Consider the following 16,836-nt stretch of genomic DNA (forward strand, 5'->3'; position numbering starts at 1 on the left):
AGGACATCCCAATTGTCACTCAAATGTTTTATATTTAAAATAATTCCTTTTTAAATATGTATTTTTAAAGTGATAAATAATAATTTTTTAAAAATCCAGCCAAGTATAAGAAAAAAATTAAATAAGTCCTAATTTTACTACTCAGAGATAATCCCTGATAACATTTTGGTGTCATTTTTATCGAGTCTTTTTCTAAAATACATTTTATTTGAGCTACATAGATTTACAAATATAAACTGTACTATATCTAGAGGTTTGTGTCCTGCTCTTTCATTTAACATGATGCATTTTCCCATGTAGTTAAGTTCTATTTTCCCATGATATGGATATAAGATTTTATTTTTCTCTATAGCTTATTTACCTATTTTCACCATAACTTATTTAACTGTCCTTATTATTGATCACTTACTTTGTTTCAGTTGTGATTGTTGTGAAAAGTGTTGCAATAAAAATCTTTACATTTAAGTCTTTGCTTTTCAGAAAGTTTATGTTTTTACTCTCAGTGAATGACAATGCCTGTCAATTCTCATACTCACCAGCATTGAATATTTCCATTTTAAAAATTATTGGTATGGTATGTATGTTAAAGTATCTATCTTTTTTATTTTTATTTATTTACAGACAGGATCTCTCTCAGTTACCCAGGCCGGAGTGCAGTGGCGTGATCCTAGCTCACTGCAGCCTTGAACCCCTGGGCTCAAGTGATTCTCCTGCCTTGGCCTCCTGAATAGCTAGAACTACAGGTATGAACCACCATGCCTGACTCATTAAAAAAAAATTGTAGACATGGGATCTTGCTTTGTTGCCCATGCTGGTCTTAAACTCCTGGCTTCAAGCGATCCTCCCGCCTCTGTCTCCCAAAGTGCTGGGATTACAGGTGTGAGCCACTGTGCTCAGCCACTTTTTTCTTTTATGGGCTAAGTAATAAACCTTTTTCTGAAACTAATTATATCATTAGAATTGATAGCTTATGGTAATTCTCAAGTTATCAGAACCCTAACAGCAAAATAAAACAATTTTAGATTACATATATGGGAATGTACTAAGGATATAAATTATTCTTTTAGACTATAGCACATTTAGGGGATGTAAGTAAAAATAACTGATGATAGTCCAGGGCTATAGGAAAATGTATTATAAACCTTGAGATCTATATTCTGGTCTCAGTTGTAAACTCATAAAAGGTCTGAGAAAGAAGCACCCATACATTTCTGTTTAAACTGCCTTGTCTCGTGTATAGATTGTGCTTTATTTAACCCTCTTAACTTCCTCAGTGTCTAATAGTGTTAGAATAGCTCTGTAATGTGAACTGTTACTTGTTCCTCCCGCTGGGCTTGTTCTAAGACAGGAAGCTTATTTGAAAGGTAGAAGGAAATGAAGTTCTGGGGCCTGCTTCAAATTTATATTATAAATTATGCTATATTGGCACAATATTTAATCAGGAGTCTAAAACTAATAAATAGGAATCTGCTTCATGATGGCTGATAAGGTCTGAGGAACCTAAATTATAAATTTTTAATTGACATTTGATTATTTTCTTCCACAAAGTGAAAGTGAAAATCTAGTTGGTCTTTATTACTAAAGTCATCTTTATGGTTATAAGCTATTTCCTCCAACCCTTAAGAGATCAAAATAATTTGTTCCTTTTTCACCCTGTTAGCAGGTTGAAAGGAAATGTTAGAGAGGATTTCAGGTCCTTTCTTTCAGATTTATGATGTTACAAATATAAGTAAAATGTTTCTACAGAATATTTTATTTTAAGTGAATAGTTATTTCTTTCCTGGAGATAATGAATTATCATTCCAGTCCGTATTACAATAGTGTGTTCTCCAGTGAACCAGTGCCTCACAGGCCCCCATCAGGCTGTAGACATGAAAACAGACATGAACATAAATTCATGAGCACAGATGGATGAAATGCTAGCCTAGTTCAAGGGTGGTGCCAAATAATTCTGGGAAAAGTGCTTTTGGCATAATTGTAAAATAAGACCCAGAGTTTTAATGAAATATCTGGAATAAAACTACAACTACCACCAACACCAAATGTTCGTATGTTGCTTTTAGATTAACAGAATGCTTTCTCATACTTTATTTCATTTAAGCTCTAGAATCCTTCTGGGAGTTAATTGACTTAAGTTTGTATGGAAAAGGAGGCTTAAAGAGGCACTGATTTATCAAAGCCAAGGGGATGCAACTGGGACTTCTTTTGACTCTACTTCCTAAAATTAATTTTTGATCACATTAAACTTTAATAAAAATTTATATGTTTATTGTCATCAGGTGCTTGTCAAAATAAACAGTATTGAGAGCTTACAGGGGTAAAGGGCAATATGTTATGTTCTAGATTCCTCCCTCGAGGGGTATACAGTCTTGTTGGGCAAACGAGATATCTGTAAAAAGGTAGCAATAAAATTACCTATAAATCCTACAGTAGATGTGAGAACAATCTCTAGAAGTAGAGGAAGGAGTGAGGAAAATGTTTCAAGTGTATTCTGTTTCCAGATGTTATGAAAGGTCCCATTAGATATAGTGAATTCATAAAGTACTGTTTGTTCTGAAATGATACCATCACAGGACTTCAGTACTGGATCATTAGCGATAAGATCAGCACACCAAAATAAAAGTTCAAATGTTGGGAAATCCTTAGCAAGGTCACAGTAGCAAAACCCTGCCAATCTATTCATCCTTTAAGATTGGCTCGAGGCCCCACGCCACAGACCCTCTGTGTACATCACCTGTGCTTGCTCCTGTTTGAACATTTAGCATAAGGTGTTGTGATTGTGTGTGCCCCCGTCTTCTTCTCGCCTCTGGGTGTCATGACAGGGACTGTGTGGCCTCCAGCATGTGTCCTACCTACTAGTGGGTGCTCGATCTATAGCTGTAGGGTTTTTTTGGTTGTTCAAATGAATGTCTTTTTTTCAGTATAATTCCATTGTATTTTGTGTTGTGTCGTCCCTCAGCCTGGTATTCAAGGCCCTGTGCCATCTGTTGCTGTCTGGGTGGCCTCATGTGCCCTTTAGTCTTGGGATAAATCTTTTACGGATCCTCTGCTGCCTTTTCTTTCCTCTACCCTGGAATAGTTTTCCCACTCATCTTTGCCTGTGAATCCTGCCCATCTTTCAGAGTTCAATTTAAGCCCCTCGTTTTCTTGACAACCCCTGTCTGAAGTATGGACACCCTACTTGGAACTCCAGAAGCATGCCTATTGTCCCTAATATCTTTTAGTTAATAAATTATATAGGGCTATGTAGCTTTTCTTCCATTATTATTCTGACTTTTCATTTAACCCTTTAGTGGTGTGTGTGTGTGTGTGTGTGTGTGTGTGTGTGTGTGTGTGTGTGTGTGAGAGAGAGAGAGAGAGAGATGTGCTTTATCATTGCTTATCAATGATAAAGCAAGTCTTTGAGGCCTAAGACCTAACTTTTGGGATCCCTGTCTCATAGCTGCACAGTGCATTGAGAGTCAGTACCTGCTAAGAGCAGCACTGCTACTCATTCCCTATGTGACTTTGGGCTGGTTATTTGCCTTCTCTGTGCCACAGTTTCCTCATTGGTAAAACTGGGAAAGGAATCATTTCCACCCCAGAGAACTGTTGTGAGTATTAAATGAGTTAATACATGCTAGGTTCATAGCAAGTGTTACTTAAGTGTTATTGTATTGTAGTTGGTAATAATATGATAGTATAATCCACTGATTCCCTGTTGAAGTGCAAATATGTTGTCAAGATGGGGCAACCAAGGTTGTGAATCAGCTTGCTTATGATCTAGCAGTCAGGTTTTACTAGGAGCCTTGGAAAGGCCCACCAAGAATGACAAGGTGGTTGGGCACAGTGGCCCACACCTGTAATTCCAGTACTTTAGGAGGCTGAGGCAAATGGATCACTTGAGCCCAGGAGTTCAAGACCAGCCTGGGCAGCATAGTGAGACCCTGTCTCTGCAAACAACTGAAAAGAATAGCCGAAAGTGGTGGTGTGTGCCTGTAGTCCCAGCTACTTGGGAGGTTGAGGTGGGAGGATCACTTGAGCCCAGGAGGTCAAGGCTGCAGTGAGCTGTGATTGTGCCACTGCGCTCCAGCCTGGGTGGCAGAAGGAGCCCCTGTCTAAAAAAAACAAAACAAAACAAAAGAATGACAAGGGTGCCAGGTTCTAGTTTCTGGGAGGAGTTTCAATCCCAGTGGAATGCTGCTAGTAGCAGCTCTGGGGAGCTAGTAGCAGCTCTGGGGAGCCCGTGGGCAGTGCTGAGTGCCTGGAGGGCTCAGGCTGGAAACTGGGCTGACAGGACTCAGACCAGTTTTGTTTCTTTCATCATTTGGCTTTGCCATAAAGGAACCATGTCACAATACCCTGAAAGGAAGAGGAAGATTCCAAAATAGTCATTCATCTTTGCACAGATCAGTGCCCTTGTAGCCTGTGTGACTGTTATAAAACTAACCTTATATATTTTTTTCATGACATTGGCTAAATGTCTAGCAGATGCTAAAGCAATCCTGATGGAAAAAAAAAATCTATGGGAATTGACCTCGCACACTGTGTCTCTGGAAAAAGCTCTATCCTGGAAGAAGCTGGGGGTTGAACTGAATGTTTGAGTGCGGTGTGTGAATACCTAGATTCTAACGCTCTTTTACAGTAGTTTCCCTGTGTCTATACTGGTCATAATTGCAGCAGTATGTTAGAGTCCAGCTCTGGGACTCACATTTCCCAAAGCCATTGAGAATGTTGGCCAATAACAGTTGACAAGACAGAGCTGGCTGCAAGGGTTTGAAAAGTTGATTTCCCTGCTTCGCAGCTTCAGCCCTCATCACTAGGCAACACTGAGTTATGATGGCCATGGCACAAGGAAGAGTGTCCCTTCTGTGGTATCCAGGGACTATTTCCTCTCCATCACTGATAATTATGTCACTGCTATGTTATAGCACACATTCTTATCATGTTTGTAAATCTAACCTTTGGCAATTATTCCAAATAATGTATTCGATCTCAGGGTTTCTTTCTTCAAAAGTTGAATCCATTTTCATACTCTCATATATTTGCAGATAACTCAATATATGTTTGAGCAGTTTTAATTCAAATACATAATGAAGAAAGCTATCAGTTTTAATAAGAATGATTTCATTGCCTCTCATCAATAATTCAGAAATACCTGCTATTTGAATGACTCAGTGTAGGTACTGGTAGCATAGCTTTCCAGGTTTTAGAAGTCTGTGTTATATTTTCACAATAGTTGTATTGATTACTATCATTAGACTGTGCCAGGTGAGAAGACTTCTGCTTTCCTAAAAAGTAGACAAAGCCTTCCTTATCTGATTAGGATGAACTGCAAACCTGCACTAGAGAATATTTCCCAGAAAAGATCATAAAGTTAATTCTGTATATAATTTGAAATGTCTTCTTAACTCTATATTTTCAAGTTTCTTTTTTTAAAAAAGCATTAAGACTCAGACATTAAAAACAAAATATTAACTGAATTGATTCATGTTCATTGCCCACTGTCTTAGTTTGCTCAGGCTGCTATAACAAAATACCATATATAGACAGGGTTGCTTGAACCACAGTTTATTTCTCACAGTTCTGGAGACTGAGAAGTCCAACATCAAGGTGCAAGTAGACTCTGTTCCTGTTGAGGGCCCTCTTCCTGGCTACTAGATAGCCACCTTCTTGCTATGTGGGTAGAGAGAGAGTTGCCTCCTCTTATAAGGGCATTAATCCCATCAAAAAGGTCCTATCTCATGACCTCTTCTCAACCTAATTACCTCCAAACGGGGCTACCTCCAAATACCATCATATTGGGGTTTAGGGCTTCAACTTATTAATTTTGGAGGAGCTGTAGACATTTAGCCCATATCAACCTCTCAATAAACAAAATCTCCTTTCACTTTATAAACAGATTGTCTCATCCAGCATATAAATATTTTTACTACTCTTTGTACTTGTTTTGTCATTCCTTATGACAAATTAAATATAATCCACTTCAGCCAAAGATGCCCTACATTGGGATATACTTGTTTTTGGTTTCTTTTTGTCCCTGATCCTGTGATTACACTTTATTTATTATGCTTTATTTCATAACTGTGTTTATAATGTGATTTCTCCATGTTTTGGTTCCTTTTTACCAAAATCTAAATATGACCTGAAAATATTGAGTAAAAAAAAATAATGACCTGAGTTTAACAGTTTTGTTTGTCTTTTAAGATTTGAAATTCATATAAAAGTTACTGTCTATGACATTTATGTATGGGATACTGAATGTCATATTACAGAAACATTTCCATAACGACTTTGTATTTGTTGATACTGTGAGAACTACTTAACATCTGGACTTATGTAACCAGAGAAACCTTGTGTAACCTTATGATACTCAAAAGTCATTTGCATATGGTGGAGAGGAAATAATATTTTGGGAGAAAGTCACTCATCAAGGTTTACATCAATATCTTAATGTAAGATATTTCCATTTTTGAATTAGCATATGGGCATCAGTTCTTCATAATCACTTGGACAATTCAGGAAATTATGCCCATTAAAGAGGACTTTGTGTCCTTCTCTGATCTACCTGGGGAAGATTCAGCAGATGATTTATGTAGAATAATTAATTAAAGTTCACTCTAAGGCCCCTGATTAGAATTGATGTGGAAGGACATTCTGTACAACTCTGAAAAATGTTTAGTCAGTGATAGAAGGGTGTTAGTAGTTGGCTTTAATGTCGTTTGTAAAGACAAAATCCACATGACTCCATATTTCTTTCTCAGTTTTTATTTTTAAAGTAAGAGTTATGGATGTATGAAGTTAAAAAAATGAACATGTTTACAAGGTTTGTTACAAACCAAAACAAAAAAACAGACTTCTGTGCTCTTTTTATTTCTCTTCCCAGAGGCAACTACTTTTTCTGCAATTATTTTGATATTCACCTATTTATTTATTTGAGACAGTTCTCACCCTGTCACCCAGGCTGAGTGCAGTGGTATGATCATAGCTCACCGTCCTGGGCACCTCAGCCTTCCAAGTAGCTGGGACTGTAAGCATGTACCACCATACCTGGCTAACTTAAAAAAAAATTTTTTTTTAAAGATGGGATCTCGCTATGTTGCCCAGAACTCCTGACTTTAATTGATCCTCTTGCCTTGGCCTCCCAAAATAGTAGGATTATCACCTGTATGTCTTTAAATAAAATTCTTGTATCTGTATTTCTTGACTTTAATTTTATTTAAAGACACTAGATAATATCTAGTGTCTTCCCACTATGGAAGAAACCGAGTTAACTCTCTCTTCTGCTCCTGACTGTCTAATGAGAAAGCCTAACTTTCTCATTTCTCTGACTTCCCAATGTAGCTATAAGGCAATTTTGGTTAGTTCAGTATTCATGTTTGTATTTGTATGACTGTGTAATCATAACAGAGACATGTAGTAAACTGCATTTTTTCTTTTTCTGTGCAACTCTTTGTTTTCTTGTAGTGTTCTGTTTATTTAACTTTCTCTGTATTTATCAGTTATTCATCCTTGAATGTTTCACCAGCCATCTAAATTTCCTATTAGGACATTCAGGTGTATTGGTATTCTACCAGTGTCATTTTTCTGACGGTCTCTCCTGAAACCTTCAGTCCTATTCCCACTAGACTGGTTGCCCTTGTGTCTGGTGCAAAGTTGTCATCCTGGGATCTCCAGTTCTGTCATCCCTGTATTCCTATTGCTTCTCTCCCATGTTAGATCTCTTATTTCCTGTATCCCATGTCTGTCTTTCGCTTGATTTATCCTTTTGTTCTGGTGGAACACAACCTGAGAAAAGGGTACATAAGAGATAAATTTTGTGAGAAATTGCATGTGTAAAATGTCTTTATTTCACCCATAAACTCAAGTAATAATTTGGCTACATATAGATTGTGATGATGTTGTTGAGATATCTGAAGCCATTCTCATTCCTGATGCTTATTATGTGAAATATTTTATACTCTGAAAGTTTGTAAGGTAATTCGTTTGTCCCAGTGTTCTGAAATGTTGATGATGTGCTTTGGCTTGTGTCTATTTTTATTCATTGTGTTAGGTACTAGGTGGGTCATTTCACTCAGACAACTCTTATCTTTCAGTTTTGAGGCATTTTCTTGAAATTTTAAAGTTTTCTTCCCTTAACTTTTTTCTGTTCTTCCTTCTTGGAGTTATTATTTTCTAGATGTTTGACTTCCTGGGAGATGCTATATCTGTCTCATTTTTTCTCTCCTACTTTCATCTTTTTTTTTCTTCATATTAAGTTCTTTTGTTGTAGAACACTGTAGTTCAGTGAGTTTTTACAAAGTCAACACTTCATGAAATAAAGCCCTAGATAAGAAAATACATTATCAGCACCCCAAAATTCCTTTTAGTCACTATCTCCCTTAAGGGTAACCCCTATCCTAACTTCTTTTAAACTTTATTTTGAGATCATTGTGGATTCACATGTAGTTGTTAGAAATAATAGAGCAATGTCCCATGTATCCTGTACCCCCTGACTTTTCCCCAGTGATAACATCTTGCAAAACTATAGCATAATAGCACCATTGACACTGAGGCAGTCAAGATACAGAACATTTCTCTCTGTCGCCACCAAGGTCCCTCATGTTGCCCTTGTATAGCCACCTCTACTTCCCTCCTGTCCCCACTCTAGTGAATTCCTGGCAATCACCTGTCTGTCTCTACTTCAATGATTTTGTCATTTCAAGAATGTTATATGAATAGAATCATACAGTATGTAATGTTTTGAGATAGGATTTTTTCATTCTATAATTATCTGGAAATTTATCCAGGTTATTGCATGTGTCAATCGTTTGCTCCTTTTTATTGCTGCATAATATCCCATAGTAAAGCTGTAGTACAATTTGTTTAATTAGTCCTTCCATCCTTTGAAGGGCTTTTGGGTTGTCTCCACTTTTTGGCTATTATGAAGAAAGCTGCTATAAACATTTATGCATGGGTTTCTGTGTGAAAATAAGTTTTCATTTATCTGGAATAAATTCCCAGAAGTGTAATTACTGGGTTTTATGGTAATCATGTATTTAGTTTTATTAGAAACTGCTAAACTGCTTTCTAGAGTGGTGTACCATTTTACATCCCCACCCACAGTATATGAGTAATTTGGTAGTTGTGCCTCCTTATCAGAATTCAGTGTTATCCCCATTTTTATTTTAACCATTCTTATAGACGTGTAGTGATATAGCATCATGGTTTTAATTTACATTTCCCTAATCATTAATGATGTTGAACATCTTTTCATTTGTATCTATGCATTTATATATCCTGTCTATCCTCTTCAGTGAAATGTCCCTTCATGTCTTTTGTCCATTTTCTAATTGGATTGTTTGTTGAGTTTGGAGAATTCTTTACATATTCTAGAAACTAATCCTTCGCTGGATTTGTGGTTTCCAAGTATTTTCTCACAGTCTGTAGCTTGTGTTTTCATCCTCTTTGCAGGATCTTTTAAAGAGCAAAAGTTTTAAATTTTAATGAAGTCTAACATTAGTTTTTCCTTTTATGGATCATGTTATTGGTGTCAAGTCTAAAAACTCTGCCTAGCACTAGAGGCTAAAGATTTTCTTCTTCTTTTTTTTTTTTTCTAAATGTTTTATAGTTTCAAATTGTATAGTTAATGATCCATTTTGACTTAATATTTGTATAAGGTATAAGACTTAGTTTGAGGTTATTTATTTATTTTTTTTTCAGACAGAGTTTCACTCTTATTGCCCAGGCTGGAGTGCAATGGCTCTGTCTTGGCTCACTGCAACCTCCGCCTCCCAGGTTCAAGTGATTCTCCTGCCTCAGCCTCCCGAGTAGCTGGGATTACAGGCACATGACACCATGCCCAGCTAATTTTGTATTTTTAGTAGAGATGGGGTTTCTCCATGTTGGTCAGGATGGTCTCGAACTCCTGACCTCAGGTGATCCGTCCACCTCGGCCACCAAAGTGCTGGGATTACAGGCGTGAGCCACTGCGCCTGGCCAAGTTTCATTATTTTTGCCCATGGATGTCTAATTACCTCAGCACCATTTGTTGAAAGGTTACCTTTCCACCATTGAATTTTTTTTGCATCTTTGTTAAAAAACAGTTGGGCATATTTGGGTGGATTTGTTCTGGGTTCTGTATTCTGTTACATTGATCTATGTGTCTGTCCTTCTGCTAATACCACACGGTCTTAATGCACAGCTATATGATCTTTTTCAAAACTGCTTTAGCTATTCGTTTCTTTCCTTTTCTGTATAAATTTTAAAATCTATATCTACAAAAATATGTTGCTGAGATTTTGATAGGAGTTGTGTTAAACCTGTATATCAATTTGAGGAGAATTGAAATTCATAAACATGGATCCATTTATTTAGCTCTTTGATTTCTTTCATCAGCATTTTATGGTTTTCAGCATAAGGCCTTGTACACATTTTTTAAATTTATACCCAAGTGTTTCTTTTTTAAGCAGCTGTAAATGGTATTATAATTTTGGTGTCCATGTGTTCATTGCTAGTATACAGAAATACAATTAATTATTGTATGCTTATCTTGTATCCTGTGTACTTGCTGAACTCACTTATTAGTTCTAGAAGTTTATTTATAGGTTTCTTGGGATTTTCTACCTAGTCATGTTAACTGCAAATAGGGACAATTTCTTTGTTTTTGATCTGTATGTCTTTTGTTTTCTTTTATTTCCTATTGCACTGGTGAGAACTTCCAGCATTGTGTTGCATAAGAATGATGAGAACAGACAGTCTTGCCTTGTTCCCTGTCTTAGAGAAAAAGCATTCAGTCTTTCACCATTAAGTGCAGTGTTACCCATGGGTTTCTGTAGGTGATCTTTATCAAATTGAGAACATTCCCCTCTGTTCTTAGTTTTCTGAGACTTTTACCTCAGAACCTATTTTCTGAGACTTTTTCAAATGTTTATTTTATCAAGTGTTTTTCTGCATTGATTGGTAAGCTGAAGTAATTTTTCTTCTTTAGCTTATTAACATGGTAGATTGAATTGACTGACTTTGAAATATTGCATCAGCCTTGTATTTTCGGAATCAACCACACTTTGTCATGTTGTATAATTCTTTTTATATGTTGCTAAATTCTCTTTTCTAATATTTTCTTAAGGGTTCTTGTATCTAGATTTACCAGGGATATTAGTAGTTTTCTGTTTTTTTGGACAGTCTTTTTTCTGGATATAGCATTCTGCATTGACAATTCTTTTCTTTTAGCACTTAAAAAAAAATTGTGCCACTTCCAGTGTCCATGGTTTCTCAGAAATCTGCTATCATTTCAATTGTTTTTCTCCCATTGGTAAGTTGTTTCTCTCTTCTTTCAAAATTTTTTTCCTTGCCTTTAGTTTTTAGAAGTTTGACTGATGTGTTTTGGTGTGGGCATTTTGTTTTAGGTTTATCCTGTTGGGATTGCTCAGCTTCTGGAATCTGTAGGTTTATGTCTTTTGCCAATTTGAGAAGTTTTTAGCCTTTACTTCTTTGACAACTTTTTCACTCCCTTTTTTTCTCCTCACCTTCCAGGACTATGATGACATGAACATTAGATCTTTAGTTACAGTCCCATAGGTCCTTAAGGCTCTTTCACTTTATTTTCTCTCTGTTCAGATTGTGTAATTCCTATTGTTCTGTATCCCAATTCACTCATTAATCCCTCTGTCCCCTTTATTCTGCTTTATTAAGTGTATCCATTAAGATTTATTTTTGTGGTTGTATTTTCCAGTTCTAAGTTTTCCATTTTTTCTTCCATTTCTTTGCTGAGACTTTCTGTTTTTTTGTTTTGTTTCAAGCATGTTTATAATTGCCTATCTAAGCATTTTTAGGATGGCTTTTTAAAAATATTTTAAATTCAGTGGGTACAATGCATGTTTGTTACATGGGTATATTGTGTAGTTGTGGGGATTGGGCTTCTGCTGTACCCATCACCCAAATATTGAACATTGTACACAACAGGCAACTTTTCATCCCTCATCCCCCTCCCATTCTCCCCACTTTTGGAGTCCCCCGTGTCTATTATTTCCAAATGATGGTTGTTTTCAAAATGGTTGTCATTCCTGTCATCTCAATGTTGGCATCCATTGATTGCCTTTCTCCATTCAGTTTGAGATCTTCCTGGTTCTTGGTGTGATGAATGATTTTTTATTGAAAGCAAGATGTTTTGGGTATTATTTTATGAGACTGTGGATCTTATTTAGACCTTCTGCTTTAGCTGACTTTTTCTGAAACTGCTCTGGCAAGAGAAGGGAGGATGCTGCTTTATTACTGCCAGCTGGAGGTAGAAGTCCAAGTTCCTCACTCAGCCTCTTTGGATACCTGAAGGTGAAAGACTTTTCATTACTGTGAAGTGGAGATGGGCATTTCAGCTCCCCAGTAGGCCTCCTCACATGGCCTTCAGTGACACCCATTGAGAGTGAGGGGTGGACCTCCTTACTGCTGGCCAGTGGTGAAAGTCCTGATTCTCTACTGTAACTCCTGACATCACCCCAGTGGGGAAAGGTAAGGGTGCCTTGTTACCAACAGGTGGGTTGGCAGTCCAGGCTTCCCATGTAATCTCCACTGATACTGTGGCCTCATTACTGCCTAGCAGGGATGAAAGTCCTTGCTCCTTTATCTTCTCTGATCCCACCTTAGTTGAGGGGTTGGGGGTTCCCCATTATAGCCTGGTGAGGGCAGAATTGTAGGCTCCCTGCTCAGCCTTTGATGGTGTGGGCAGGAGTGGGAATAGGGTTATGGTCATTTTTTCTGTGGTATTTGGCTGCAGTCGAAGTTATTATCTAAAGTTCTGTGTCTTTCTAGACTGCCCCTTTCCTGGTTCATTAGATAGCAAGCAGGCACTTGTTAGGGCTTTTTGTTTGCACCTATCTTCACCCATCAGTATTTCTTGGTTCTTCAGCTCCACTCATACTTGTGTTGTTCCTTGGGTACCAAGGTCCATAGCTGGTCTGCCTTTTTTTGTCTATCTTTCAGAGTCTTCTATGTTTACTTTAAATATTATTGTCTAGGGTTTTTAGTTGTACTTAGCAGAAGTGATAGAGAAAATTGTGTCTACTCCATCTTCTTGGAAGAGAAGTCTACCACTTTTTTTTTTCTTTTTTTTTGAGACAGAGTTTCACTCTTGTCACCCAGGCTAGAGTGCAATGGCACAATCTTGGCTCACTGCAATCCCCACCTCCTGGGTTCAAGCGATTCTCCTGTCTCAGCCTCCTGAGTAGCTGGGCTTACAGGTGCCTGCCACCATGCCCAGCTAATTTTTGTATTTTTAGTAGAGATGGGGTTTCACCACGTTGATCAGACTGGTCTTGAACTCCTGACCTCAGGTGATCCACTTGCCTCAGCCTCCCAAAGTGCTGGGATTACAGGCGTGAGCCACTGTGCCCTGCCATGTCTACCACTTTTAATACCATAACTTAGTTTTGCCTGCTTATTATTTTTCCATAAGTGGAATCATGTGTTCAGTGATCTTTTGTTTCCTGCTTCTCTTAGTCCATATTATGTTTGTGAGATTCATCCTTGTCACTGCATGTAGTTGTAGTTTGTTCATTTTTACTGTTGCACAGTATTTCTTTGGATGGAAATACTACAATTTATGTATCTGCTGTAGACAGGTTGCTCCCAGTTTTGAGCCATTAAAATTATTCTGCAGTGAACATGTTTATAGATGTCTTTCGGTGAATATACATATCTTTTGGTTGTCATAGGGTGTTACACTCAGGATTAGTAGCTATTCCCAGTTTTTAAAGTAGTGTATCAACTTACAGTCCCACCAGCAATCTATGAGAGTTCTAGTTGCTCCACAACCTCATCAACATTTGATATTACAGGTTGAGCATCCCTTATTTAAAATGCTTGGGACCAGGAGTATTTTGGATTTAGAATTTTTTCAAATTTTAGAATATTTGTTTTATATTACCTGTTCAGCCTTCTAAATCCAAAAATCAAAAATGCTACAATGTGCATTTCCTTCGAGTATCATGTTGGCACTCAAACATTTAGAGATGCTTATTTATTTATTTATTTATTTATTGAGACAGAGTTGCACTCTTTCACCCATGCTGGAGGGCAGTGGTGCTATCTCAGCTCACTGCAACCCTGCTTCCTGGGTTCAAGTGATTCTCCTGCCTCAGCCCCCCGAGTAGCTGGGATTACAGGCATCTGCCACCATGCCTGGCTAATTTTTTTAGTTTTAATAGAGATGGGGTTTTGCCACGTTGGCCAGGCTGGTCTTGAACTCCTGGCCTCAAGTGATCCACCTCCCTCGGCCTCTCAAAGTGCTGGGATTACAGGTGTGAGCCACCATGCCCAGCCTCAATCTTTTTTATTTCAGCCATTTTTAGAGTATGTTACATTATTGTATTCTGGTTTTAATGCTTTCACTGGCGATTAATCAAGTTGATCATCTTTTTACATATTTATTGGCCATTTGTATAGGCTCTTTTGTGAGGTGCCTATTCACGCTTTTTGCTTATTTTTCCTATTGGGTTACCTGATATTTTCCTACTGATTTTTTTCTATTGATTTTAAAGAATAAATTTTTATATATCTGGATAATTCTTTTGTTACATATGTGTGTGTGTGTGTGTACATATATCACCAAAATATCTTCTCTCACTCTTTGACTTGCCATTTCAATCTTTAATGGTAGCTTATGAACAGAAATTCTTTTTTTTTTTTTTTTTGAGATGGAGTCTCACTCTGTCACCCAGGCTGGAGTACAGTGGTGCAATCTCGGCTCACTGCAACCTCCGCCTCCTGGGTTCAAGCGATTCTCCTGCCTCAGCCTCCCAAGCAGCTGGGATTACAGGCACCCACCACCATGCCCAGCTAATTTTTGTATTTTTTTAGTAAAGACGGGGTTTCATCATGTTGGCCAGCCTGGTTTCGAACTCTTGATCTCACGTGATCCTCCCAAAGTGCTGGGATTACAGGTATGAGATACTGCACCTGGCCAGAAATTCTTAATTTTAATGTAGTTCAATTATTTTTTCTTCTTTAATGTTTAATATACTCTGTGTCTTATTTAGTAAATATTTTCCTATCTATAAATCTTTAAGATATTTTTCTATGTTTTCTTCTAAAAGCTATGTTATTTAATCTTTGACTTTTAAATCTATAATCTACCTGGAATTGATTTTTGTATATGATGTGAGATACATATATCTGTGTATTGTTGCTCTTGTTCTTTAAATAAAGAACAAGAATAAGAAATTGCCTTAAATTTTTCTTTCATATCATCTCTTAATTTTTCATTTATGCTATAATACTTATAAATTCCAGAGCTTTTTATTCAAGTATTCCTTTTATCTGTCCATCCTTTTTCTTTAAAAATATACATTGTTCTGGTATTGTTTCATAGTTGCAAAATCTTCTCTTATTTCTGAAGATAATAATATATTCAAAAATATTTTCCTTTTTACTTGGCTTCTGATTTCTCTGGACTGATAGTGTTTCCTGTTTTGGTTCTGTTTTTCATGTAACAGACTTTCCTCAAATGTCTTATAATCCTTGGTAATTACTCATATTTAGTGGAAGGTCTTGATAACTCTGAGTTCCTGTGTAGGGTCATTGGGTTGTGTTGTTTAGTTGGAGAGGCTTCAATATAAGCATCTAGAAGTCATTCCTCTTAGGCTAACCAGATTTTCTAGAGAAGAGGCTTTAACTTTCCTGCCTAGAGGATGGAAGACTTGCCAGCCTCTGGGAACCTCCTGAAGAAAGTGGGATGGGGAAAGGGGCCAAGGCTCAGAATCCAGGATGTGTATGTTCACTTGATGCCCTGCTTTCAGCATGGCACCGTTTACAACTCTGCTTGGTGCTCTATGGCCAGAAAACCTCTGTGTTTCTTGTTTGTTTGTTTTTGTTTTTTGAGACAGAGTCTTGCTCCGTCACCCAGGCTGGAGAATGCAGTGGCGTGATCTTGGCTCACTGCAACCTCCGGCTCCTGGGTTCAAGTGATTCTCTTGCCTTAGCCTCTAAAGAGCTGAGATTACAGGCACCTGCCACCATGCCTGGCTAATTTTTGTATTTTTAGTAGAGACAGGGTTTTGCCAAGTTGGCCAGGCTGCTCTCGAACTCCTGACCTCAAATGATCCACCCACCTCAACTTCCTAAAGTGCTTGAATTACAGGCGTGAGCCACCGCACCTGGCCAAAACCTCTGTGTTTTACTTTCCAGAGGAAAATAACCTGCATTTGTTTGGGGTTTAGACTTTCAGTCAGCTCTATTTGAGCACCTCCCCAACCCCTGCCACCCCCGCTCCCCAACACACACACACACTCTCTCTCTTTCACTCACTCACTCACACATACACTCTTTCTCTTACTTGCATATAAATCTAATATAGCTAACTCATGAGACTTTCAGGGATTCTGAGTAGTAAATTTTATTAGTTCTTGGCTTTCCCTATAATCAACCAAGGTTTTAGTTTTCTCAGATCTACCAAGTCCTTTACCAATTGTTTACTTTCTGCTTTCCAGGATTTTATTTTATTGCTATTATGTGCCCTTTAATCTTTCTAGCTTGAATTATGACTTTTACAGTGTGTGTGTATGTTTGTGTGTGTGTGTTTATTGTCATTTTAGTGGGTTCAGGGAAGGATTCAAACTACATGTGTTTAATCTGCTCTCTTTACCCAGAAGTATCACATAATTTTATACATTTGAAACACAAGAAATGTTTCTTTGAATTTTGAGCTCAGGAATTAAATTAATTTAGGAAATAGATTTGAGGGCAAATTATTTTTTCTTTTCAGATGATGAAATGGAATTGGAGCCGCTGAGTTGGATAGGTGAAGGCACTAATGATGAAGGAAAAATAGGTATAGAACATTAAAGAAAGTCATAGATAGCTAAGCAGCAAAAGATTGGATTTTGC

General features: G+C 37.5%; 1 protein-coding gene across 2 annotated transcripts in view; it reads left to right on the forward strand.

The window, feature by feature from the left end:
* Positions 1-621: 621 nt before the first annotated feature.
* Positions 622-16,836, forward strand: part of MFSD6 (major facilitator superfamily domain containing 6) — an 82,217-nt gene continuing 66,002 nt past the window's right edge. Inside the window, exon 1 of one of the 2 annotated variants that reach the window (XM_055379259.2) lies at positions 622-743. The gene's annotated coding sequence lies outside the window, so the exon portion shown is untranslated. The remainder of the gene's footprint in view (positions 744-16,836) is intronic. The other variant, XM_055379260.2, reaches the window with a different exon arrangement.

Source organism: Gorilla gorilla, chromosome 11, assembly GCF_029281585.2.
Source record: "Gorilla gorilla gorilla isolate KB3781 chromosome 11, NHGRI_mGorGor1-v2.1_pri, whole genome shotgun sequence".
In the NCBI taxonomy this organism is placed as follows: Eukaryota; Metazoa; Chordata; class Mammalia; order Primates; family Hominidae; genus Gorilla; species Gorilla gorilla.